Below are 25,810 nucleotides of genomic sequence, written 5' to 3'. Positions count from 1 at the left end.
TCCAAAATGGAGTGTGCTGTGCATTATGTGATACTGAGGCAATTAATGTGAAGTCAACAGCTTATGTATTAAGTGGATGCTGTGTCAGGAGTGACTGATTTTCAGAGAGTTGAAGCCTCCAGAAAAGCATGAAACATGACCACCTGGCAAAGACTGGTGTGGCACAGCACTGAGCAACTGAATGACCAAATGGCATCTGATGATGTTCAATGAATAGATGACACTCAGAGTTCCACCACGGTTTAAAATGGAGTGGAATTAGAAATGATGTTTTTAGAATTGCAAGTGTTGTTGCCTGAACTATGCAATTTATTACATGCATTATTGACAGGTGCTTAGTTGATTGTCTCAGGATTAAATTTTGCAAGATGTATTGCAGTAAGCCTGGTAAATTCCCTAAATGAAGGACAATTGCACACTATGTTCTCTTCAGCTTTCTACATTACTTAGAAAGAGATGTCATCTTTGTCAAGCATACAGTCAGCAATCCAGATTCTTCGACGGTGCTTGCACTATTGTACAGAATGTTATGCCCACTAAGTCATTGGCATGTTATGCCCTCTAATATACAGGGTGGTTCATGTGTTTTGAAACCATTTCTCAGAATAGCTTCTCAGATATAACTCTTATTTTCAGAAAAAAATAGTATTTTAAACAGGTAACTATTTAAAACTTAATTTCAAAATATTAAAATTCTCAGGACATACAGCATATCTTATAAAATCACAAAACTTTTATAAAACAACTTACTTCACCATTAAAAAAATGTTTTGTTTGCACATCATCTCAATCCTTCATTTCCGAGATGTAAACACTACACAAATTTGGAAAAGTTGGACGTGGTTTACAGTCTGACAATTTTTAACTGACCTTGTACTCTCAGTTTGAAAAAGTTGTACACTAATATCTTCAACTCTGTTTTGAGTTGTTGAGAATGATAAAAATAAATATGATTAAATAACAGGAAACTACGATGAATAACTAACTATGGGTGATCTATTTGAGAGCCACATGCCTTTAATTCCCACACAAATGTCAGTCAGTGCAATTGCACCTGAGTGTGTGTGTATTATTATTATTATTATTATCCAGGCCTCCATGGAGTCAAAAGACTCTTCGTGGGAAGTCGTTTTTAGGAAACACAAAGTCTATCATACCACTCCTTAAACTCATTGACCATTCTCGCTCTTACCACTCCATCAGGCAATGCATTCCACGGTTCAACTACCCTCCATGCAAAGAAACCACTCCTCACCCTCTTGGTCACAGTTTCCTTTCGTAACTTCCAGGGATGGCCCATTGTCATCGCTCCTTCCCACCATTCCACTAAGTGAAAGAACTCTCCAATGTCTAACTGCCTCTGAACAGTTTAAAAGTCTCGATCATATCATCTCTCCTTCTATCCACCAAACACTGCAGTCCACATTCCCTCAGTCGATCCTCATAACTCATATTGTCAAGTCCTGAAACCATCTTTGTTATCTGCCTCTGTACCCTTTCCACAGTCAATTTATCCCCTTCAAATCCTGGGGACCAAATCTGGGAACAATAGTCTAAGTGTGGTCTGATCAGGGTCTTACACAATGGAATAATAACTCTTTTATCTCTGCAGGTCAGTGTCCTTCTCAGTATTGCAGCAATCCTCTGAGTTACCCTCACCACCTTTGCAATATGCTCCCTGAATTTCAGTTTTCTCTCAATCATCAACCCCAGATCTCTTGTCTCCCCTGCCTCCTCTAGTACAGTTCCTCCAATCGAATATGCATCCTCCTATCGATGGATCCCAAACCTCAAGACTTTACATTTTGCTGCATTGAACTGAAACCCCCATTCATTTGCCCATCTGTCTAGTTTATTCAAAGCATACTGCATTCTCATCGCTTGTCTTTAACCGTTAAAAATGAACGGTGATGCTTTGCCACAGACTATGCATAGTGTTAAATTGTGAATGAAATTATTTTGTATATTTTAATTCTTCATTCACATTTAACATAATCCACCATGTTATAAGCAAGACTTGTAAATATCATTTGTTGTTAGTCTCTTACTTGTAAATTATTATTCATATAATTACTTGGAGGCTGTTTATTATTGTTTAATTAATTAATCTAAAATATGTATTGGTACTGATAGGACTCTGTATTAAAATATCATTCAGTTTATTTTATTAATTCCTGTGTAAATGTTGTAAGAAACTGTGTGTAAGTAAATTTAAATGTATATTATATGAACTGTGATATATTTTTTTTTTATTAACATTACTGAAAGAGAAAGTAATTTTATGTAATTCTTCTGAATGCATTTGATTGGCTGTTGTCAAGGAAACCGAGTTAATTTTAGATAGTACGTGCATGGAGCGTGAGCTATGGTATTTGAAGGGAGAAGGAGTTGATATGAGCTGAACTGGCTAGAACCGGATTTTGGCGGGAAGATTGAAGGTATTTTATTGGCAAACGAAAGAAAGAAGGGGAGAAGCATTCAGGACAGCAAGGAGTAAAGTAACTGGTGGCAGTAAGGGGATTTTGAAAAACCATAAATAGATTAAGAAGGAACTGGGAAATTAATAGGCAATTAGGAATATTTATACGGAATTCTAAAATTACGACGAATTCCAATTGTTTTGAGGAAGAATAGTGCAAAGCTGAATTTAATGCATAGAAGAAAACAAGGAATAAGTAGATTACCTAAAATGAGTGCGTCGAGACTTGTGAAGCTCTATGTTTAATATTTCAGTTATTATAGTGAAGATTTCTTTTGAATAGTGTTACTTCAAAGTGATAGTTAACTACAGTTTTAAGTGTGCCTATAGTGAATCCAATGTGAAAAGGGTGTAACTCGGTAAGAGCAGTCTTGTTTTTTATACCTCAGTGTGAAGAAATAAGAGTTAGCTCCGCCTGATATATCTTAACATTAACTGTGGCGTTCTACTAAAAATAGCCGAAGTTTGGAGCTTTAAAGTGTTTCCCCCTTGAAGTGATAACTGCCTCATAATTAAATTAAGTGTTTGTTGACTAAGAGAGAATTAGAGAATTCTACCTTAAGAATAATTACTGTGAAATCCTGGAACATTGAACTGTGTGAACCATTTTCAATTATTCGGAAGAATATAGAATTGACAGCTGAATGTTTGATGCCTAATGTATTATGTTTGTTGTGAGTATTTGTATAAAAGAATTGAATTATCTCATTGAATAGAGACAAGTTGTGATAACAGTATCTAAGTGTTGGAGAATAAGATCTGTAAATTTAACTTCAATCTTTAAACCAAACTGAGAGGCTACTAGTGTCTCAGAGATATTTTGAATATTGTTCAATTAGATTATCTTGCTTAGAAAATTATGCTTAAATGTACATGTTCTATTACCCTGTATTAAATGTTTATTTTATTGAATTCAATTTGTTGTTTGCCTGATTTTTTCTCATTGCACCGCTCATAAAACTTATTCGAACCTTGCAGAAGCCTTAAATGATAATATTAACCTCGGCCTGTATAAAGTGAGATTGAAAAAGTTAATTGATGATTGATTCCTCTATATTATATAGACTAGTCTGAATATAGGGTGGCGCAGGATAATATAAATTTCTCTATATTCAGATCAGTATCATTCAGCATCTAATAATAAAAACGGATCATTTAAATAAGAATAACGTTCCAACAAGATGGCGGATTCAAAGCGAGGATGTATGATCCAACAATAGGGAATAACATTAGGCTTTCTTCATATATCCTTAAAAGTACCTGTGGCATAACTATAAACAACAAATTACACTAGAACCACAGCAATTAACTTTAATGAAATGAAAGTACAGATATCTGTTGGACTAGTGGATAGGGTATCCGCTCTCCAGCTAAAAGGCTGCGGGTTTGAATCCCACCGTGGGCATTGATGTTTGTGATTTTCTGTGGAAATACCAGTGGTCATCGGCGGTAGATAGCGTTGGTGTAGTTGCGGTCAGTTGGTGATTGAATGGTGGAGACGGAGTTGTAGAGCAGGTGCCCTCCCTCGATGAGGCCTTGGACTCCCTGGAGGTGTCTAATAATAATATTTCGTACTGAAAATAACAATACATTATCAGTGCGTAAAAACAAGCAAATCAAAAAATGTGTAATACAAATACATACTACAATAGGTTTACCAATTAAAAATCATTGCCACATGCGAAATTAATATATTAATTTCTGTACATAGAATGAGAATCTCCCAAACTTGTGAGAGAGAGACAATCGTTCCGATTCACATTTGGCCGATATAAAAGGGTTTTGCAACTTTCTTTGAAAAGGCGTTCGTATTTAAACCTGCTTCTGTGGAGAAGACGAGCTTCATCCCCCCAGATACTGTGTTTAGTATCAATACTATGTTGTGCGACCAGACTTTTGAGGATTCCTGCATTCAATATAATACTTATGTTCATTAATTCTTTATTCCACAGAATGGACTACTGCCCACAGTATGTCAGATTATATCCACAAGGTATCTGGTAAATGCCAGCTAACGATATAGGTGACAGTTTGTCTTTTGTAGATGGTAAGAGATGAGAAATTTTGTTGATAGGAAAATATGTGGGAATAAGGTGATATTTCTTCAAAATTCTACCAATTGGTTCAGAGATACCATAAATATAAAGGATTGAAACCCTGTGGTCTGTTGAAGAATCCCGAGGTGTTGGAGTCAATTATCTGCTGGATTTGATTAGGGTTATAACCATTAATTTTCTGATAGTGAGAAATTCTTGTAAGCTTGAGGGAGAGAAGCATATATTGTGTGCTCTATTGATTAAAGACTTGATAACACCGATTTTTTGATGAGCAGACTTTTGATGAATCCAGCTACTCTGGATGACGAATTACTGGTTATCATTCTATGGGTTTCTAAACAATCTTTAGCCCACTCTTAACGAAGACAGATTGATGCAAAAATATCAATCATTATACCATAAGCAAAAAATCACTTCTGACAACATTCCTACTAATGAATGGGTGGTGAATATTTCCGGATGCCGGTTGTCTGATGCTGAAAGTAATGTTGGCTAAAGGCCATGATTTTGCTTTGTTACCTAAATCCATTCCGTATCTTGATTTTTTGCATAACATCGAATGCAAATTACGTCCATGTAATTTATCTAGTGCTGAACCCCGTGTGCATATTATATATATATATATATATATATATACTGAAATCAGATAAAGGAAAAGTTGTAATGGATAAAGCTGACTATGAGAAGAAGATAGACTGCCTTTTACTGGATATCTCTGCCTATCAAGAAATTAGTTATAACCCTACAAAAACACTTAAACAAGCTGCTGGATAAAGCTGTTAGTTCCGATCAAAATACTTTCGATAAGTTAAGCACTTATTTTGGAAGAACTCCTAATTTATATGGTCCCCTAAAAATTTATAAAGAAGGTTATCCAGTAAGACCTAGTGAATTGTATTGACTCTCCCACCTATAGAATTGCTAAATTTCTTTCACGTTTATTAACTGCCGATATTGGATAATCCAGATCATTCATCCAGAATTCCACATTTTCTTGAGATAATCAAAGATATTCAAATACAAGACTCAGATTTATTAGTCAGCTTTGACACCGTTTCCTTTTTTTACCAACATTCCGTTGTCTGACACTGTTAATTTACTATATGATGATTACCCTAATCATATTGCGAAGATTTTTGAATTTGTTATAGAATCAAGATATTTCAGCTGGAAAAACAAGATCTATAGCCAGGTTGAAGGCACTGCCATGGATAGCCCTCTGTCCCCACCATTGGCAAACTATTTTTTTGAACCATCTGGAAGATATCTTGTTTTCATCCATTCATCCCCAATTCTCGCTCACTGGTTTCATTATGTTGATGATGTTTTTGCTATTTGGCCTAATTTTTAAAATGAACTTACCACATTCCAACAACAGATCAATAGTCTTCATCCACCATGGTTTGAACTCTGTAGTACAATAAAGCATAAAATAAACTATTTGTATATTCTTTAAGGTAGAGTGTTTATTGCTGACTAGAATAGCCAGAAAACTTGGAGAAATTTCCATCCATTTCGCTTTGGATTCATGAAGGATAGAAATGTCATGCTCCTATTTTAATTTTAATGTATTCCAGTTCCATAAGGATTCTGTATTCTCAAATTCACTTTTCCTCTTTCTGGGAACTTCCGAAGGCATGAATATGTACTACTGGGAATAATTTTAAATTAAATTGACAATAAATGAAGAGCGAGACAGATTACAAGAATTCGCTGTAATCATAGGTTTTCCCCTCAGTACCTATGAAGCGATCCATGTGCAGCAAATTTTTTAAAAAAATAATGATGTATGCAATCTTTTGTGATAAATTCACGAGGGTGGTCTGAAAAGTTCTCAGCCTCAACCATAGATGGCAACACTATCAGCAAGTTTTTTTTTCCAAGTTGGTACATCAGTCATAAGCATCCATGTGAAATTTCAAGTCATTCTATCAAGTAGTTTGTTTTATACAGCTGTCTGAAGCAAAAGTGTTGTCTGTATCCCTTGAAATGGATAAAATTCAGTATAGTGTAGTTATGAAAATTCTTTGTAAAAGAAGGTTTAACGCCAAAAGAAATTCATTCGAAGTTCATAAAAGTTTATGGGCACTCTTGTCCTTTCTTTTTGACAATTAAGAAATAGGCTGCCGAGTTTAAACGTGGCCGTACCAGCCTTGAAGATGATCCACGTGAAGGACATCCAAAAAGTTTAACACCACCAGAAATCATTGATCAAGTGCACGATATGGTATTGGATGACCGGCAAGTCAAGGTGCGTGAAATTGCTGAGACTATAGGCATTTCAAAAGAACATATAGGATATATTTTGCATGAAGAATCGCAAATGAAAAAGCTTTGCACAAGACGGGTGCTGCGCTTGCTCACAGCAGATCAAAAACGCATGAATATCTCTGAACAGCGCTTGGAGTGTTTTAGCAAGAATAAAACTGATTTCGTGTGTCGATTTATTACTATAGATGAGACTTGGATTCACCATTACACACCAGAATTCAAAGAGCAATCAAAATAGTGGACAGAAGCCGGTTGTTCAGCGCCAAAGAAAAAGTCGGTTCCATCAGCAGGAAAGGTCATGGCATCAGTGTTTTAAAATGTTAAAAGGCAGTTTGTTTATTAATTATCTTGAAAAGGATAAAACAATAACAAAGGAATATTATTCCGATCTTTTAATCAGACTAGATGAAAAAATTATTGAGAAAAGACCCGGTTTGCAGAAGAAATAACTCGTCTTTCATCAGGACAATGCGCCTGCCCACAAATTTGTTTTGGCAATGGAAAAATTAAGGGATCTGCACTATGAATTGTTGGAACATCCACCCTACTCTCCAGAGTTGGCTCCCTCTGACTAATATCTCTTCCCAAAACTAAAACTCTTTCCTCGCTGGTCAGCGTTTTCCTTCGAATCAAGAGGTGATTGCAGCTGTACAGAGGTATTTTGCAGATCTTACTGAAAACCACTACAGGGACGGGATAATGGTGCTGGAGCATCGCTGGAATAAATGTAGTCTTACGTGAGATTGTGTTGAAAAATAACAATAATTTTGAAATTATAAATACGTTTCTGCATTGTTAGGCCGGGAACTTTTCAGACCACCCTCGTATGCCATTGGAAATCACATCACACCAAAGTGCATAACTTTATTCTTACACTGAACTGATAGCCACTGTTCCAGCTTTTTATTATTATTATATAACACCTCCAGGCAGGGCCGGTGCGCGAGTATCTGACGCCCCTAGGCAAAGAAAATGTAGACGCCCCTATGCAATGTCTATGCAGTAATTAGTGCATAATTTTTTTCGATACCCAAATTCGATTAGTGCGCCTATATACATCTTCAAAATAAATGTTAGAGATTTCAAAAATTTTCTATCTTTACATTTTTATGGCTAACTATTTTAAAAAATCACTCACCAGAATGAAATAATTTAGTTACCGATTTAAAACATTTTACAAAGTTATTTTTAATGGCATACTACACTACTTCCATGGAAACTATGTATACCAGAGTTTCCCAAACTGTGTTCCGCGAAAAGTTCCTGGAATTTGTCATTTTAGTTTTCTAAGCATTTTTTATGAATAAATATTTTTCATCATATTCTCGAATATGTCGAAAAGCTCGGACCCAGAACGCCTAATAACATTTGTGTATCATTAATTTTCACACATCGAAATTTTTCAACATTTGGGAAAGAGAATACCGCTGTTTATGATCGGTCACAAAAATTGCCTGCAAGCGGTTTATAATAATCGGCGGCGTATAATATTCTTCGTACAAGCGAAGTTTTTAAGCAGCAATGCAAAGGCTGACCCTGATGAATAGAGAAGCAGTAAAATTTGCATTAGAGTAGAAGAGGCAATAGGGCCATACCGTCGGCTGTATGAAAAAAAAAAAAGGAACAAAATGCCCGCCAAACTACTCTAGCTCAATTCTTTGTTAAGAAGGAGAATAATAAAATTTATATTCTGAATATGTTTTATAGTCTTTCAGCTTCATGATTTTACTTTAACTAGGGCCTGAGACATACCTTAATTCTTTTATAAAAAAAATTAAGGTTCAAAAAAGAAATTTGAGGAACGAATTATACTTTTTCCCATAGGTTATTATATTCGATTAGTGCGTTTTCGATTAATGCGCCTGTTTTAAAGAACGCATTAGGTGCACTAATCGAGGGATTGCTGTATATATATTTATTTTGTCATACTCACACAAGCACACATGTAGATATTTATAAAAATAATATCATTATGAACATTTATATATAAATGTTTATATATAAAAGTTCTTAATCAAAACCAATACATTTATATACATATATGATTACTCCTAATATCTGTATAGCAAGAAAATTATTACATCTTAAATACAAAAATTATGAAAAATTAATCTTTCGGGCTTTTGCTTTGGCAAAGTTTTGAATTAATTCATCTATATTGATTGTAGATGCAATTTCATGCTCTATAGATATTGTTGCTAGACCAGTGAGTCGTTCCTGAGCCATCGTAGAGCGAGTGTAAGTTTTTGTAAGTTTTAATTTCGAGAAACTCCTTTCTGAACTTGCTATCGATACCGGCAATGTCGAAAAAATTCTCAGAGCAATAAACACATTTGGAACACTATTTTCTAAATTATTTTTGCATATGTATGACAGGACATCTAATGAAGTATTTTCTGGAATTCGCCTTGTTATTATTTGTAATTCACTACTTAAATCTGTCCCGTCAATATCTCTAGAATTATCATGTGTTAAATAATTTTCCAATATCAAACATTTTTTAAGCAGTTCTGCTGAAGTAATTTTTTGAAATTCATATATATTTAAAAGAAAACCAAACTTTTCGTTAATAATTGTATGAAGATAAAAGTTTTTTTGTTTTTTTTTAAAAAAGAAAAGAAAAGAATTTAAATGCAATTAAATTACGCTTGCTAATCAAGGTAAAAATAGGAACTTCGTTAACTGTAAGGTTCAGATATTCTCACTAAAAATAAAAATTTTGAATTTACGGTAATAAAAATTGTAGCAAAAATCATTATATTTATGGAATTACCACATGGATCTAAATATAAATATAAAACGTTTCAGTTTGCAGTAACATGCACAGTATGCCTTCCTGGTTGACAGAATGGTTAACGTATCTGCTTTCCAACCACCCAACTTTAGGTGAAAGGTAAATTTTGTCGCCTAGTGCGAGACCACCTTGCTTACTGGAGGCCTGGGATTCACATAAAAAGCATATAATATATATATATACATACACTAGGGGGGATCCGTCCCCTGACACCTACGCCTCACCCCCCGAGTTCCGGACTGGTAGGCCGCTTCTCCTTGAATTCTGATGACTCGACACTCAGGGTAACCCTGAGTTTCAAAATATTTCAAATAACTTGACAAAAAACGTTACAAAAAAAAAAGCCTTATCATTTTATATTATAGAGTAGACATATATAGGATTAATTCAGTTCCAACTTTATCGCACAATTATTAAGATTTATTCAACTCCAGATTTGATTTTTTTAAGTTGCAGTAATAAGCATAATAATTCTAGCTTTAGTTAAAACGTAGCAATCAATAGTAACGATAACTTGCCAAGTTCGCTAACATCCACTTTTTTACTCGACATTTTACCCTAAAATAACTAGAATCTTGATGCTCAAAAAATGAACTGAAAAATCAATTTAATTTATAAATAATAATAAACTTGAAAATCAAATGCTCTGTTTATGTGATATAGAAACTGCTCTTACCCACTAATTAATATAAATAGCAGCGCGCACACGCACACACACACACACACACAAAAAACTCTGTTGTATCAGAAACGTGTGTCAAAATGATCGCAAGTTCAATACTCAGCGATCTGTTCTTTACTAACAGGATTCTGGGAAATCACAGGATGAAATATTCTTGAGAACGTTATGGATTAAACTGACCATATATTTAATCTCTGGATTAAACTGCTAAGTCAGTGATTGGTCAACACAAGTCAAACATTTGGTAAAGAGAAAATTTCCAGAGAAGGAGATTGGAATTTAGTAATATTGATAAGAACAATAGTCCAGGTAGTTCAGAAGCGAAAGCCATCTGTGACGAAATGAAACTGGTTTATTTAATTAAAAACACAAAAATACAACCAATTTATTAAATATATCTTTATAGAGTTCACAATTAAAAGGACTCTAATAATAATAATAATAATAATAATCATAATAGATTTCTACAGATGTGTCTCATCTTGTTTTGGTATTATCAAAATTATCAAGTTATTCTGAAGCATTATGAATTTTGCTATTTTATTATTATGTGCTAATATTTCTGCAAATGAGACACTTTTTATAACAAAACTAGCTCAGTTATGTTGAATATATCTGTTTGCAAATGTACTCAAAATCCCTTTGACCTAATAAAAATGTAGAATACTGATGGAATTTAATCAGAATTCTATCTGTTAAAATGCAATTATGCTCTCCGCCGTTAACGGATTATTGTCTTTATGTGCACTGTATTACTTGGAATTTCTTTACTGTCCTACGATATTTAACCCTTTTTTTTGCTGCACAATTTATTTATTGTGTCTCTTCCCAAATAAAAACGAATTTCACATGTGCGAAAATAAATAATCAAAACGTTTGTTTACAATGGAAATATTATGTCAAATATTTATATTTCTTAAATAACATTTATTGAAATAAATATGACATTACGCTTTCTTTCCTTGCAAAATAAGATTATATGGGCCGCACGTTTCAATTTTAGGAACGTTTTTTTTTTTTTTTTTTTTTTTTTTTTAATGAACAACAAATGATGTTAAACTGCATTACTCGGGGGTTTCCGATTGAGTCTTTTTAATATCAAAAATTTATATCCAATGGTATTTTAGCAGAGATTCTTCGCCTTTGTCTTTTGCTTAAAACTGCAACAGTACAATTACTTTGGAAAAATATCGAATTCAAACAAACGGGAAGTGCACATATGTTATCCAGCAGTATTTGTGTGTGTGTGTGTGTGTGTGTGTGTGTGTGTGTGTGTGTGTGTGTGTGTGAGAGAGAGAGAGAGAGAGAATTTTTTTTTCGGGGGGGGGGGGTTAGCCATTAAAGGCGAATTAATTCTGTTATGAAAATTTTGGAATAAAATTTCATTTTGACGCGTGCACCTACACGATAAAGTGTAGGGAAAATATCGCTACTTCAAAACTGCCGCATAATTCCATATACATCCATATAATGTACATAACAGTTGACTTCATAACTGCCGTTTATTTCGATTTGTAGGGAGTGATTGGGGGAAACCAAGAAAGTTGAAATGCAAAAACCTACAGATTACGTTTATAAAAATTATGCATTGCATGATATGATTCAAGATTTACATATGATTCTCTATAAAGCAAAATTTAAAAGTGCGAACCTTCGCGCAATCTGTGAACTAACCTTCGAACTAAGATTATGAATAAAATAAGGAACTTAATTTGGAACAGATGGAGGCTGTATTCATTTTTAGATTCGGATTTTCATGGATTTATAAAATAATTGTTTGACGAAAATAATTATCTTCAATCAAGTTCTGGGAGAAATTTAAAATGTATTGGCGATTAAAATAATTAGCCAAAAAATTATTAATAGTGACATTGATCTTCCAAAGTGATACAATATGAAGTGAAGAAAGTATGAAAGGATTTCTTATTTTGCACTGGCATTAAAAACTATAATTATACTGAGGTAGATTCCTGTTACCGAGCAAACGGCAAGCAACTGCGTTTCTTGCTGTAGGCAACTGAACATAGCTACTACATACGCCAAGTAATCTAGTTAAGTGTTCTTTTCAGCGTGAAAGATTATTGCCCCTTCTAATGGACATAACTGTCAAACTACACTTCTTGTCCATGTTCTTTCAGCAGGTGGACAGAATATTATCCAGGTTTGCTGGACGTGTATATACGTCCAGCAAAGAAATGGTATGCTTGCATACATGAATTTCATGGAATACAGGACTTCCTGTTAGTTTTATATGTAGCATAATCTGGCACCCCGAAGTCTTGGCGCCCATAGGCGATTGCCCAGGTTCGCCTAATGATAAAACCGGCCCTGCCTCCAGGGATTCCCAAGACTTATCTAGGGAGGGCACCTACTCTACAACTCTCCATCTCCACCAACCGCAGCTACCTTCATCATCTACACCAATGCCTATCACCGATGAGCACCACTAGCATGTTCATAGACAATTACGAACATCCATGGCTGGATTCGAACCCGCAGCCTTTTGGCTGGAGAGCAGATATGCTAACCACTCAGCCAACCAGGCTGGCTTTTTTACAAATCTTTTTTTGTAAGTGCTGTATATCAGTAGCACTCATCATTGTCCTGCCTATCTTTCCCTCCTCAGCACACACCTAAACATCTCCTCTCAAATCCTTCCCACTATCATCAGTGTACAGATTGGAGTATAATGGTCCAAGGCCTGATCCCTGTGGCACACCACTGGCCACCTTAAATCTGATAGATTCACACCCACCGTATACCACTTTCTGATACCTGTCCACAACAATCCAAGTCAGGAGTTTATATTCCAGTCCTCTGTTCTCCAGTTTAAGGAACAGCCTTTCGTGTAGCACCCCATCATGGGATGCTACACGAAATGACAATCAAACGCCACAGCAAAGTCCAACAGTATCCTTGTATCCATTCTCCTTATCTGATTGAACGATAATACTATTATAAAAGACGAGTAAATTACTAAAACATGACCTCTCTTTAGCAAACCTGTGCTGTTCTTTGTTGCAAGGTGTAGCTTGTAAGTCAACTCATTTCTATATTCAAGTTTTTATTTCTAATGTCATCATCAGCACTCCAGAGATACTGATAGATCAGTAGTTAGACACGTCGGTTTTCACACCACTCTTGTAAACGGATTTATCATATATTCTTTCCATTCCTGTTGGATTTTTCTTTCCTGATCTGAGACGGAAGTTATGCAAACATGCCAAGCCATTTCAGCTGATCATTCCTTTAGCATGCATGCTGATATTCCATCTGTTCATATGGCTGAATCTATATCCAGGTTTTGCAACAGGTCTTGAACCTCATTCTTATACACCTCTATCAAGTATAATGGCAGCATTTCGCATAACTTAGTAGATCTTAACAAAGTGACTAATCATTATTTGAACAATTTCATCTGTTTTTAACACAAGGGTTAAAATAATGCTAGTAAATCTGCATTCTAGCATTATTCCACCACACTGATTTTTTTCCCTTACTTGCAGCATAGTGATAAAATTCTTTTGGAGTGCTTTTAGCCTGCACAGCAAATCTCCTTTCATACTACAATTTAACTTCGGTACAACACTTTCTGGCCCGCACTTCACATAGATGACATTTCTCTCACGCTTATTTTTGTGATATACACGAAATGAAGGAACTACCTCATCAGGCAGTGCGAATGTTGGTTACTGGGTGTGTGGGCACAGACTTCTTTCAGTACTGGTATTGATAAACTGATCTATCGTTGGGACAAGTGCGTCAATAAATTTTCAGTCTTTGTGGAGAAGTAGTGCATGTTGACTTATTTCTTGGTGTGTAATTTCAACTTCCCATTATTAAATGTCCTCGAGAAAAAAAAAATGTGTTTCTTTCCTTACTTTTCGGAAACCCCCTTTCTGTGTGTGTGTGTGTGTGTGTGTGTGTGTGTGTGTGTGTGTGTGTGTGCGCGCGCGCGATGTTTATGCATTTTCAATAACGATCTCTCACAGAACACTAGGGTTCCACGGAATCTCAGTGAACAAATACTAGAAGGTCTACCTGTTTTGGAAGATTAGCTCTATAATGCATTAAAAACATTGGTAATCTATTTATATGCAATTAAATAGGATCAACTAAAAGTTCAGATAAATATAAATATAAAAGAATGCATTTTCTATTAAAAAAGAAGTTCATTTATTTTAATACTAAGACACAAACCTAATACCTTTAATTCTAAAACCATCCGAACATATGCATGCTTACCAGATATACTAATGTTTCAAGCTTTCCTTATAATCTATTTCACTAAAGCTGTTTAACTTAAAAGTTACTGACCAAATTTTTCAAACATTTTGAAATATTAAATATAAAAAATAACATAAGACCTGAAACAATTTTAAAAGTCAAAAAATCAAAATTGTTCGATTTCGAATTGGCTTAAAATGGAGAAGAGAACGCATATTTCCTACAGCGTCTTACCTTTACAGTGGAAGCTATATATTAGAGACTTTTCGATATCAATGATGTTATTGGAAATCAAATGAAGAAATAAACTGCAAGAAAAAAAATGCTCATTGCTGGAAATTGGGACAGGGTTATCTATTCTGATAGTTAAGCTCTCAGAACTTTCCGAAACTTTCCAGTTTCAATGTGCATAAAATTACTATTAAATTATCTTAAATCCTCCTCTGGTCCCGATCACACTTTCCACCACACTAGGCACATTCTCAACCAATTTGTGATAGGTTAAGCATTTTGGGCCACTCGTCCATGTACTGGGGGTGACCAACACTTAGTTCCATTTTGTCCAAAAGGAGTTTAATGGGTTAATACAAACACTGTGTACACATCATTTCCCTCAAACCATGTTTTAGTTTCAGTAACACCTTACAGTATAACATGGTACGCTGTTATATTATTCCTTCCTGGCCACTACAACTGAAAGTGGAGTCCACATTAGCAGGAAGAGCTCCGGACTACTTTGAATGATGCACTTGGACCTCGGCCACCTGCCACACCAACTTACCCTCAGTCTTCTTATTGAGTTTTTTTATGCAGGCATAAAACTTGCACATAGAACTTAGAAGTCGATATGGGATGGAAAATTACTTACATCCCCGTGTGAAAAACTTAAGTTCTTTATGCAGGCACAGTGTGCCTGTTAACCTCCATGATTGCTTTTGGCTTATGTGAAGTGTCTTTGTAGAAAACAATAGTTTATACAGGAATTCAGGTTAGTGGTAATAATCTATCATCAACCTGAAGTTCTGTAGAATGATATTATTTGCATCTTATGATATCTCTTTAGAAGTCCATAAGTTTTCCACAGGCCCTTGACAGTATACGAATGTAGACTCAATTTTCAGTATCTTATTTATTTCAACTCTCTCTCTCTCTCTCTCTGTAGGAAGGGGGGGGGGGTATTATAAGGCTATTCAGAGAGGGAAAGAGTGCTTTAGATACACTCCTATCAGGGAATGGCCCATTATATCTATCGAATTTTTGGTTCTGCTTGTTACTGCATTCCTACAAATTTCCACATAAACACATGAATTTTCAGTTTCACAATTTTGAAAATGGGAAATTGCATTCTCTTACACTCCAGAGTAAAAATAAATAAATAAAAATCATAAAAAATAACCCTGGTTGTTTGTTTTGGATTTACAGCCAAAATTCTTCTGCCAGTTTGTTTGTTCTGTGGGATGAAAAATCCCAGTTTCCGCATGGAAAACCCTTCCACCTTTCTATGAAACTCATCTTCAGATGAAAAGCCCTTATAGAGGTTCTTCGCGTCCTAGACGACATTCGAATCTAGGTCAAACGAGTGATTATTTAGTCTAATATGGGTTAAAAGATTTTTAAAGAAAGTACCATTCTTAGAAGGAGAAATGTCACAAAGTTAGAAACATAAGCTAGTATCCCCCTCCCCTTTCATTTATGTAAGTGCGGAGAATCCTCTGTGCTTTCAAAAATTCGCTCAATAGAGTGAAAGAATTTTAACAGATGTATCAGCAGTGAAATCAACATCATCATGCCTGAACTAATGATACCGATTGTATGGAACACGAGAAGCGCTTGACACTAAGTTCTATGATTGCATATTAAAAAGCATCGAAACAAAATTTATACGAAAAAGTGAGATATTTCCAGTATGACATAATACAAATCATGAAAATCAATAAACTTATTTACATTTCGAATAAAAATACTTTTATGACTTTTTTGCTGTCTTTATTTAAAATAACCATTCTCAAAGCCCATCAAAAACTAGCTCTAAAGTCTTTTATATGTTGCTTCCACTTTCCTCTCTACTTTTGAAAAAAAAAAAAAAAAAAAAACAGTACAGAGAAATCAGGACGGCTGATGGGTGACGCACAGTGGAACTTCGGTTCGAACGACTCTCATTTCGAACAAATCGGTTCCCGAACATATTTTCCGAACAAAAAACGCACCGGTTCCCGAACAGGCAAACCGGCAACCACGTGATCCGCGGGCTGAGATTACGGCGGGAGAGCATCAGTTACGCCGTAGCCTACGCTCAGTTCAGATACATGCTGGAATCTCTGGAGAATTAATTAATCTATGACACCTATTGTATATTATTGTTATTATTATTATAAAGTGCCTCCATGGAGTCAAAAGACTCATCGCGGGAGACCCAACATTGCATACTAACCATTATTCACACAATACCTGTCATACTTCCCCTTAAACTCATTCGCATTCTTGAATTTGCAGTGCCTTTTCTTGATTTTCTTTGTGTTTTATGGGTTTTTTTTATAAATTATTATTAGATAAGCCACCATGGGATCGAAGAAGGATAGTGATAGCAGCAAAGCGAAAATAAAAGTTGTTAGAACCAAGACAGAGGTGAAAAAAAAATCACATCAAACATGAAAATGGCGTTCGTGTCTCGGATCTTGCTATATGCAGTTCGGCGAAATCAACGATCTGTACAATACTCAAAAATAAAGAGGCGATCAATTTTCGTCTATATTTTATCTATTTATTCTTTTTGTGTAAGATTCTATGCATTTTCATTGTTTTTGTATACGATTTTATGCATGAAGTACTGTTATAAAGGTTTAAATAAGCAATCATCTGGGGTTCGGGAACGGGTTAATCCATTTAACATTAATTCTTATGGGAAAATGGTTTCAGTTTTCAAACAAATAGATTTCCGAACACCCTTTCGGAACGAACTGCGTTCGACAACCGAGGTTCCACTGCAGTGTAATGGTTCTGTGGCTTTCCCAGAGGCAGAGAGAAAAGTGGCACTATTTTCTGTTGCCTTATGCAATATTAAAAATACTGTTGAGCTAATCTGCGATAACCCATTGTTTCTGTCTTTCCCCCCCGCATTTCTGTGATTAAAAATGTGTTATAAACCGATGGACAGTCTAATTTTAGCGGGGAAAATATCTTGCAAAAGATTCTATAATTATTTTATTTACTACAACTTATCACAATACACTTCCGAAAATGTGTGCTGCGCTAAGCGAGTCAAAATAACAGTCAACACTTATTTCTTTGGCGGTTTCTAATCAAGAACCAGCGGATACTCAGATGCTGTCCACTGAGGAAAGAAATTTGCTGGGCTGCCAACTATGCTAAACTAAAAATCTGCCAACGCACTACTTCACGTTCTCGCTTCTTGTATACTAACTGTGATTACATTATATATATAAAAAAAGCGCGAGCACTGATGTAAAGGAACCTCAAACAGCGCGAAACAAAAAGTATTAAAAAAAAAAAAAGACGAGAGGGAATAATAAAAATGTGACCCAGTAGGCATCCCTCTATGGACAACTTGCAGAAAGCATGCTCCGCTCTTACCTCCTCTTTCCCCCATTCGTTTGAAAATCTCTAACTTCGGCAGGAGCAGCCAGAACAAATTCATTAACTTATTAATAAGATACACACCATTTAAATTACAAATAAACGCCGGTAATTCAATCAACTTGATGAGGGGGCACGCTGCCGGGCTAAGTATTCAGCGTTTGTGTGCAGGCGCGCGCCAAGGCGTGGTGTACTGCCGCCAGGCAGGAGCTCCGCCAAATTGTCCGACAAATATCTCCGGTGGAATATTTGTTGACAAACAAAGCCCAATTACCAGTAAAGCAATTACGTCATTGTACTTCGTGTTAGGGCCGCGCGGAAGCGAAGGCTGGTTAGGCCTAATGCAATCACGGGCGACGCAGTCAGTAGCGCGATCCGCCGGGGAGAGCTTGTAATTTTGACGGCACCTGGGTTGAAGAGGATACGGTCTACGCCGACTTAAATCTAATGGTCGGATCTTTATTAATCCAATTTTGATCAAGCTGCCGAAATTATGTTGCCATTCAAAATAAACAATGGGCCAAGTCCCACCTCCAGCCGATAACCCTGTTAAGGTCTTTCAAGCAAATCTGGGAGAAGTCAAGCGCAAAATTTGGCTGTCGGCGCTGGGAATAGAAAAGGCAAAATGCAGGCCCCAGTATGAAGGGCAAACGTGCTTTCTGAGGAGGATTTCCTAGAAGAGAAGCGATGTAGGAAAAAAGCTAAAAAGAGACCAATCTTTGCCACTTCTTGTAGTGTGATTTGTTTTATTGTTTTATTTTTAAATTAGGAAAGGTATGAAAAAAATAAAATAAAAAAAATTGGAAATTAGCAGGTTTATATTCAATTTGCAAAAATTAAAAATCGGTTAATATTGCAAGTCTTGAAAGAGAGGAGATTTTGGTCCCTTGAGTTATTTCCATAGCAGTAATCAAAAGTGAATTTCCCATAATATGAAGTGGATGAAACTGCTTTGAGTCCGTGTTGTTTCGTTTTTATTTATTTATTGTTTATTTTATTTTATTGATTGTGTGTGTGTGTTCATTTGTACTTAATATTGGTATATCTCTAATTATAAAATTTAACCAGTTGAAAAGCACTAAGAGTTTCGTTTCGTCTTTAAATGCTAAGTTTTCACAAAAAAAAAAAAAAAAATTGAAAATCACAAAACAACAGAACGGTGGTGTGTTAGTAATACTGTTATGGTATCCTCGGTACCCCTTGAGGAATATGAGGATCATGTGCTAGGAATGTTGTGTAAATCTGTTAAATATCATCTTAAATAATAATCGAGACTTTTTTCCCGTTTCCTCCAAAAAACCTTCACACATCTCTCTCTCTCTGTCTGTCTGTCTCTCTCTCTCTCTCTCTCTCTCTCAAATTAACACAGAGACGCACATTTATTTCGATTTTTGCAGCTTCACAAAAGAGAGCAAACGAGCGAGATGCAAACACTCATTTCTTTCAATTCTGCATCGGCTGGATGCATTATCCATCCAGCCGATGCAAAATTATTACTCCGCGTTCGAATCGTTAGCAACATTTTATTAATTCGAGTGATCCCATCAAATGAACGGCGTGGACATGTTCTAGCATGCACTGTAAATGCCATCGTGGCTGGCCGAGTGGTAACATATCCACTTTTAAACTGTAAAGCTCTTGCGAGTTCGAATTCTACTGTGGGCGTTTTTTTCTAGCCACGTGAAAAATACGCCGCTAAGAAATCTCTAAAAAAATTATAAACAACACATATTTCAAAACGTTTCATTATCTTGTACCTCTGAAAACGGTTTCCGAATGAAGCAAAAAATGAGTTAGTGGACGAATTTATCTACGCCATATATGAATGCCCAATTTCAATGAAACAAGTCTAGACAGATCTAGAAGAAACGGGTACGGCAGACAAAATTAATCTAATAAGAAAGATATATTTGCAAATCGCACCTTACAGCAAGAGTCCAAACCGATCAACTAGACGGCGTCGTTGAAAGTTTGAAACGTGAGAGGAGGAAATTGTTGTCCTCCAACTGTTACAAAAGGTCAACTGCCGGCCAGTGGCATTTTAGGATGTTATTCAAACATTAAAATTATATGATTTTTTTACCTTCGAGTCAAATGGCGCTACAGAAAATTTTAAACAGTTCATCTGGCACTACACGACTCAGATTTCTACCTTTCAAATAATCCTGTCAAAAATGTCATATTTGATGTTCCAAATGATGAATTCGTATATCTTAAAGAAGACACTGGATGATTTTCACTGCCCTATGTGAGACCACCACACAGTCTAATTGAAGACCTGAACCGACGAAAAATTCTTTGATCTTCTAGAGCAGGGGTCGGCAACCGGCGATCCGCATGCGGCCCAAACGTGCATTTTTGGCGACGCACAAAACGTTGACCATACTTATATGGCATGTGGCCCGTATGTAGAATTATTTAAATAATACATTTTATAATATGAATAATAAATTAAAAATAGTTTGATACCGATACTTCGTGATATCGCCGTACAACTTGGCGTGTCAGTCATCATGAGTGGGGATAAGAAAGGCGACTTCATCCGACGACAACCGAGATTTTGCAGTTGCGTTCCCTGGTCCGTCTTATATATTTGTTAAAAATAATTTCAAAAATGGGTTCAAGAAAACGTAAAATTGCAAATGAAGGAAGAAGTTTTAATAATGAATGGAACAGCAAGTACTTCTTTATTGAAAATGGGGGTAAGCCCCTTTGTCTTATTTGTCATAAAAGTGTTGCTGTTATGAAAGAATATAATATCTGACTTCATTCTCGTAATACAATTGGATCGTAAAACCCTTGTATTGGATCTGAAATCCAATACAAGGGTTTGAACTGTGAACTTAGAAAAAAAAATCATTACTAAAGTAGAAGCTTCTTTGATTGCTTCTACTTTAGTAATGCATATTTAAGTAATGCATACTCTGCAAAACATATTTAAGAAGCAAAGTATTCATAATGAATCGGTTGAGTATAAGGACGTTACACAACTATCTGATAAAAATGTATTATGTCTCTTGCATTTATGTTAGATATTACAACGTACCTTAATGAACTTAATTTGAACCTGCAGGGCCAATGTAAATTACTAGCAGAACTGTTTTCTAACATAAAAGAAGGCAAACTATGTCTGTTGAAGAAACATATGATGGGAGAAAATCTACATGATTATATATGTTGCAAATCTGCATCTACAGTTAGATCACAAACACAAAAGGAAACTTGTTGGTATCATTGAAGATTTACAAACGGAATTTTCAACAAGATTTGTGGATTTTCATAAAAATAGCATCGAAATGCGATTATTTTTTAACCCTTTTAATATCGATATTGATGACGTACTAAACCAACTACAGATGGAAGTTTTGGAATTACAACCCAATGAAACATTAAAGAACGCATTTTCGTTAGAAAATATCCAAAAACTTTATCAATGCTTATCAAAAAAATTTGAAGGATTAATTAGTATCGCAAAGAAGATGATAGTCGCATTTCGAAGCACATACATTTGCGAATAAGCATTTTCTGCCATGAGTTTTAGAAAAAATAAATTTGCTTCTCGACTGACTGATGAACATTTGCATGCTTCGATTCGAATTTGCACCTCAGGTTATAAAGTAGATATAGTTAATCTGGCTAAGGGAAAGCAATCACGAAGGTCACATTAAGCAGGGAGACACATATTGTGATGCATAAACTCTATTACTTTGTTTTTGCGTGATAATAATTTTCATTGAGTTTCATTTTCATGCTTGTTTCATGTCTCGTACTTTAAATATTTCTATGTTTTTTTTAAAATTGATATAATAAAAATTGAAAACTTAAGTATTTTTTCACTCACTATTTGCTCTTAATTAAACGCTTGCGGCCCGATTATTAAAAATAAATGCTGAATGTGGACCGCGAGCCTGAAAAGGTTGCCGATCCCTGTTCTAGAGAGTACGCCTTCTGCATTATCGTTTATTCTCCCTCATGATATTAATGCAAAACCTTTCACAAGTTAAAAAAAAGACATTTATATTAGTATTACTCAGCGCTTTTTTTCTGGAAAAAAAGGCGCCGGTACTCACCATGAAGATGTTATTACAGCAACTTCCACACTTTTAACATATCCTCCGATATACCCTCGTGGTCTCACTTTGTTGGCATGCTTTGTGCGCTGCACTCTCCTTATGATCGTAAATCTTTTTTCTTAATGACATTAACTGTTGTTTGCGAGATTCTCCAAAATGACTGATTTTACCATTTGACCACTCGGCTGAAATGTTCGTTCCCATGTGTTTATCGACGACAAGACTTCCGACGTCACAACACGCTTTGCAGTCCAACATTTTATTCTTGACATACAGCCACTCGTTTCTCTCGCAGAGTCATTTTTCTGCAAAAATGTTCAACACTCGGGCCAATCATTATCAGAAGCTGCTTCCTTCTGATCACGTGGATCTTCGTCTTGGTTTCGTGATCCTCTTCACCAAGTGTATTTTCGGTGCTAGTTTTCTGTTTTACAGGATCACAAGTAGATTCAACAATTTCTGCTTCTTTAGCCTTACTTTTTTTCTCATTGGCATAAAGTATCTACTTATTTTACTCATTTTGAACAACGATTGCACCGATTTAACTTAGATTAATTCAAAACTCACATGAACACCTACCTGTTGCAGAGTGAATATAGAATTGATAAACCGATATGGAAGCAATCGGAAGTGAACACACCTTCCTGTTTCCGGTTACGTACCAACCTATGTAACAGGAAAGCAGGTTACCAAATTATGAGTAATCAAAACTGAAAATTCAATTCGTGAACACAGTACCACCTACCGGATTATTTATAATACATTTTGCTCTCAATAAATCGCAAACTTAAGAAAAAAGATGCCGGTACTGCGTACCGCCAGAAAAAAAAAGCACTGGTATTACTGTATAAATATGGAACAGTGTGTGTATGCGCGTGTGTATAAATTAGCTACTTGTGCTTTTGTTGGTGATAAAATCGCTACTTTATGCTTTCAAATGAAAGCATGATTTTAAACTTGGCCTAGAGCACATTTGTAATAATAAGATGTATCGATATTCGATAAATAAAAAAGTTTAATTCTAAAGGTATGCTAAGATGCAGAGATTGTAATCTGAAGAAGAATGAAAATGATCTGAAGATCAATAACCGGTACGTTTTGCACTTAAAACAGATCGAAGGACTTCCGGAAAACTTTCTTTTTTCAACCCAAAAGAAAGGCAAACTCGCTAAAGAAAAAGGTTACAGACAAGAGACTAACTTTATATCCTTATCTGCTTCATCTGTAACTCCTAGCAACCGAACTTAATCCCACCTAGAAAGGCAACGTTTTTCAGACGACTCCACTATACTTCTGCCGAAGTGTGTCATGCCATTACACACACTGCTTGGATAGAAGTCAACGCCATAGTGTGAGGAACAAACAGCCATAGCGCCCAGCTTAATAAGATGTAGGCCCTCCTTTCCCTGCGAGGACCGCAGCAACCCTACGGGGCATACTTTCCACAAACATACGATAGCAATCAATGGGAATTCTGGACCATTCTTCCTGTAGGCATGCAGTGAAGTCCTGGAATGCTGTGTGGCAGACGTCCTTTTAACCTCACCCGAAGCTCCAGTTTACCCCACAGATGTTCAATAGGGTTGAGATTAGGACTCCGTGGAGGCCAGTCGAGTGTGGTGACGTTCATATCCACAAACCAATTACAGCAACAGCTTTATGACACGGTGCATTATCTTGCTGAAAGAGACAATGGTCAGTTCCGTAGAAACGCCACAAAGTAGGGAGCATTGCACTGTCCAGAAGTTTCAGATACCTCTTCAAATTCAATGTTCGTGGAAGCACACACAGAGAGAGAGAGGTCCGAGGCCAAACCAGGACCATACCATCACACTACCACCACCAAATTCATAATTAGAGTTAAGCACTCTGGTAAGAGACATTCCTAGGCATCCGCCACACCCACGCCAGACCATCTGCTCGGTAGATGGTAGCGTGATTCTGGACTCATTAAAACACAGCTTTCCGAGCTTCCACGTCCCACTGTACTGGCTCTTTGCACCACTCAAGACAATACTGCATGTTGGTTCGGGTAATGTGGGCCTCGCATATTCGTGAGTAGAAATGTAGTACTACAGTGCACTTTTAATCGGGGGTTTAATTTCTTCCTTATCAAAAAGTAATTAAATTCATCCCTCCTTGACAACCTCTGGCTATACGGGCGTGTTGTCCCGCTGTGTATGTTTCGAAGTCACCTGTAGTTGACGTTCCGAATTTGGTCACGTGGTAGTTCGTCACGATTCTGTTCCAAGACGCTTTTGATGAGGGGAAGGCATTATCCCCTTATCAAAACTTAATTGCAAATGTGATAAGGAAGCTTTGTATTCTACGTGGCGGTTAGCTGTGTATGTTTTGAGGACGGGAACAAGTTTGTCACGTCAGCTACTGATCCAGGGACCAGCGCTCTCCCCGAGGCGGTCATCTTTCAAGGTAGCTAAGGTTATACGGTTTGGACGTGTAGCGGGAACACCCTTCGCAGTAAAAGTAATTAAAATCAGCCCCACTCCCGTTGACAATCTCCGGCTGTACGTTCATGTGTGAGGTCGCATGTAGTTGACGCGATTTTGGAGACGACGTTCTTTCCAAGGCGCTTTTGATGAGGGGGTGGCATTGTCCCCCTTATCAAAAATTAATTTCTAATGTACTCTTAATAAGGCAACCTTTTATGATACGTGGACTCGCAGCATTCCGTATTGTAATTTGCAGTTCCAATATATTCTTGAAGCTTTTCCAATAGAGAAGTCCTGTTTATGTAGGCAGAAAAGGAACACTTATCGAGTAATGTACGCTGCTATTGTTCTATTTACCCATTTTTACTTCAGTAATAATATATTTTGATGGAACTAATTTTCTTAAACATCAACAGCGAGTCTTTGTTCACAGATTGCTGTACTGTATTTTCATATTACTTCCGTCTGTCTCGATACATAAGGAATTTAAATTTCCAATGTATCGATTTCTTGGTTTCAGCTAGTAAACGTTAATATCTCGTCTGATGGTATTCAAATAATCAAACAGTTCTCTTCTTTTGCGAGTGCAACGAATCTATTAGACCCCCCCACACACACACAGATCCGCGTGGTTAGCCTAGTGGGTGTGCGCTTTGCAACCATATGCCTGGGGAAGGAGTGTCCTAGGTTCGATTCCCGTCGGTGAGGAGCTGAAGGATCTTCCTCAGCCATTGCCAAGTCGGTCGTGCGTGGACAGCAGGTTTTTTTTTTCCCAATTTATCCTGGGGTTTTTCATTCCGCAAAGCAGGCAAACCGGCCTTGAGAACTCAACATTAGACATAAACACATGGGAACGAACTTTATAATATAAAATATGAAAAAAATATCCATTTTTACTATAAAGAACGAAATATATGTATAACAACTTAAAAGAAATCTTAATATATTAAATTTTATTTAACCTAATGCGCTTATCAATAAATTCATTTATAACGCTATCAAAATTAAAATTTTTTTGCAATTTCATGCTCTATAGATATTATTGCCAGGGACGACAAACGTTCTTGAGACATAGAAGATCGCAAATAGGTTTTTATTAATTTTAATTTGTAAAATGACCTTTCTGCTGATGCGACCGTAACTGGACTAGTCAATAATATATTTTAAATGTCGTAGTAATATT

Source organism: Typopeltis vanoorti, chromosome 9 (genome assembly GCF_054136105.1).
Source record: "Typopeltis vanoorti isolate ZY-2024b chromosome 9, IOZ_Tvanoo_1.0, whole genome shotgun sequence".
Taxonomy (NCBI): Eukaryota; Metazoa; Arthropoda; class Arachnida; order Uropygi; family Thelyphonidae; genus Typopeltis; species Typopeltis vanoorti.
The sequence above is the reverse complement of the archived record's forward strand: the minus strand, read 5'-3'. Positions refer to the sequence as shown.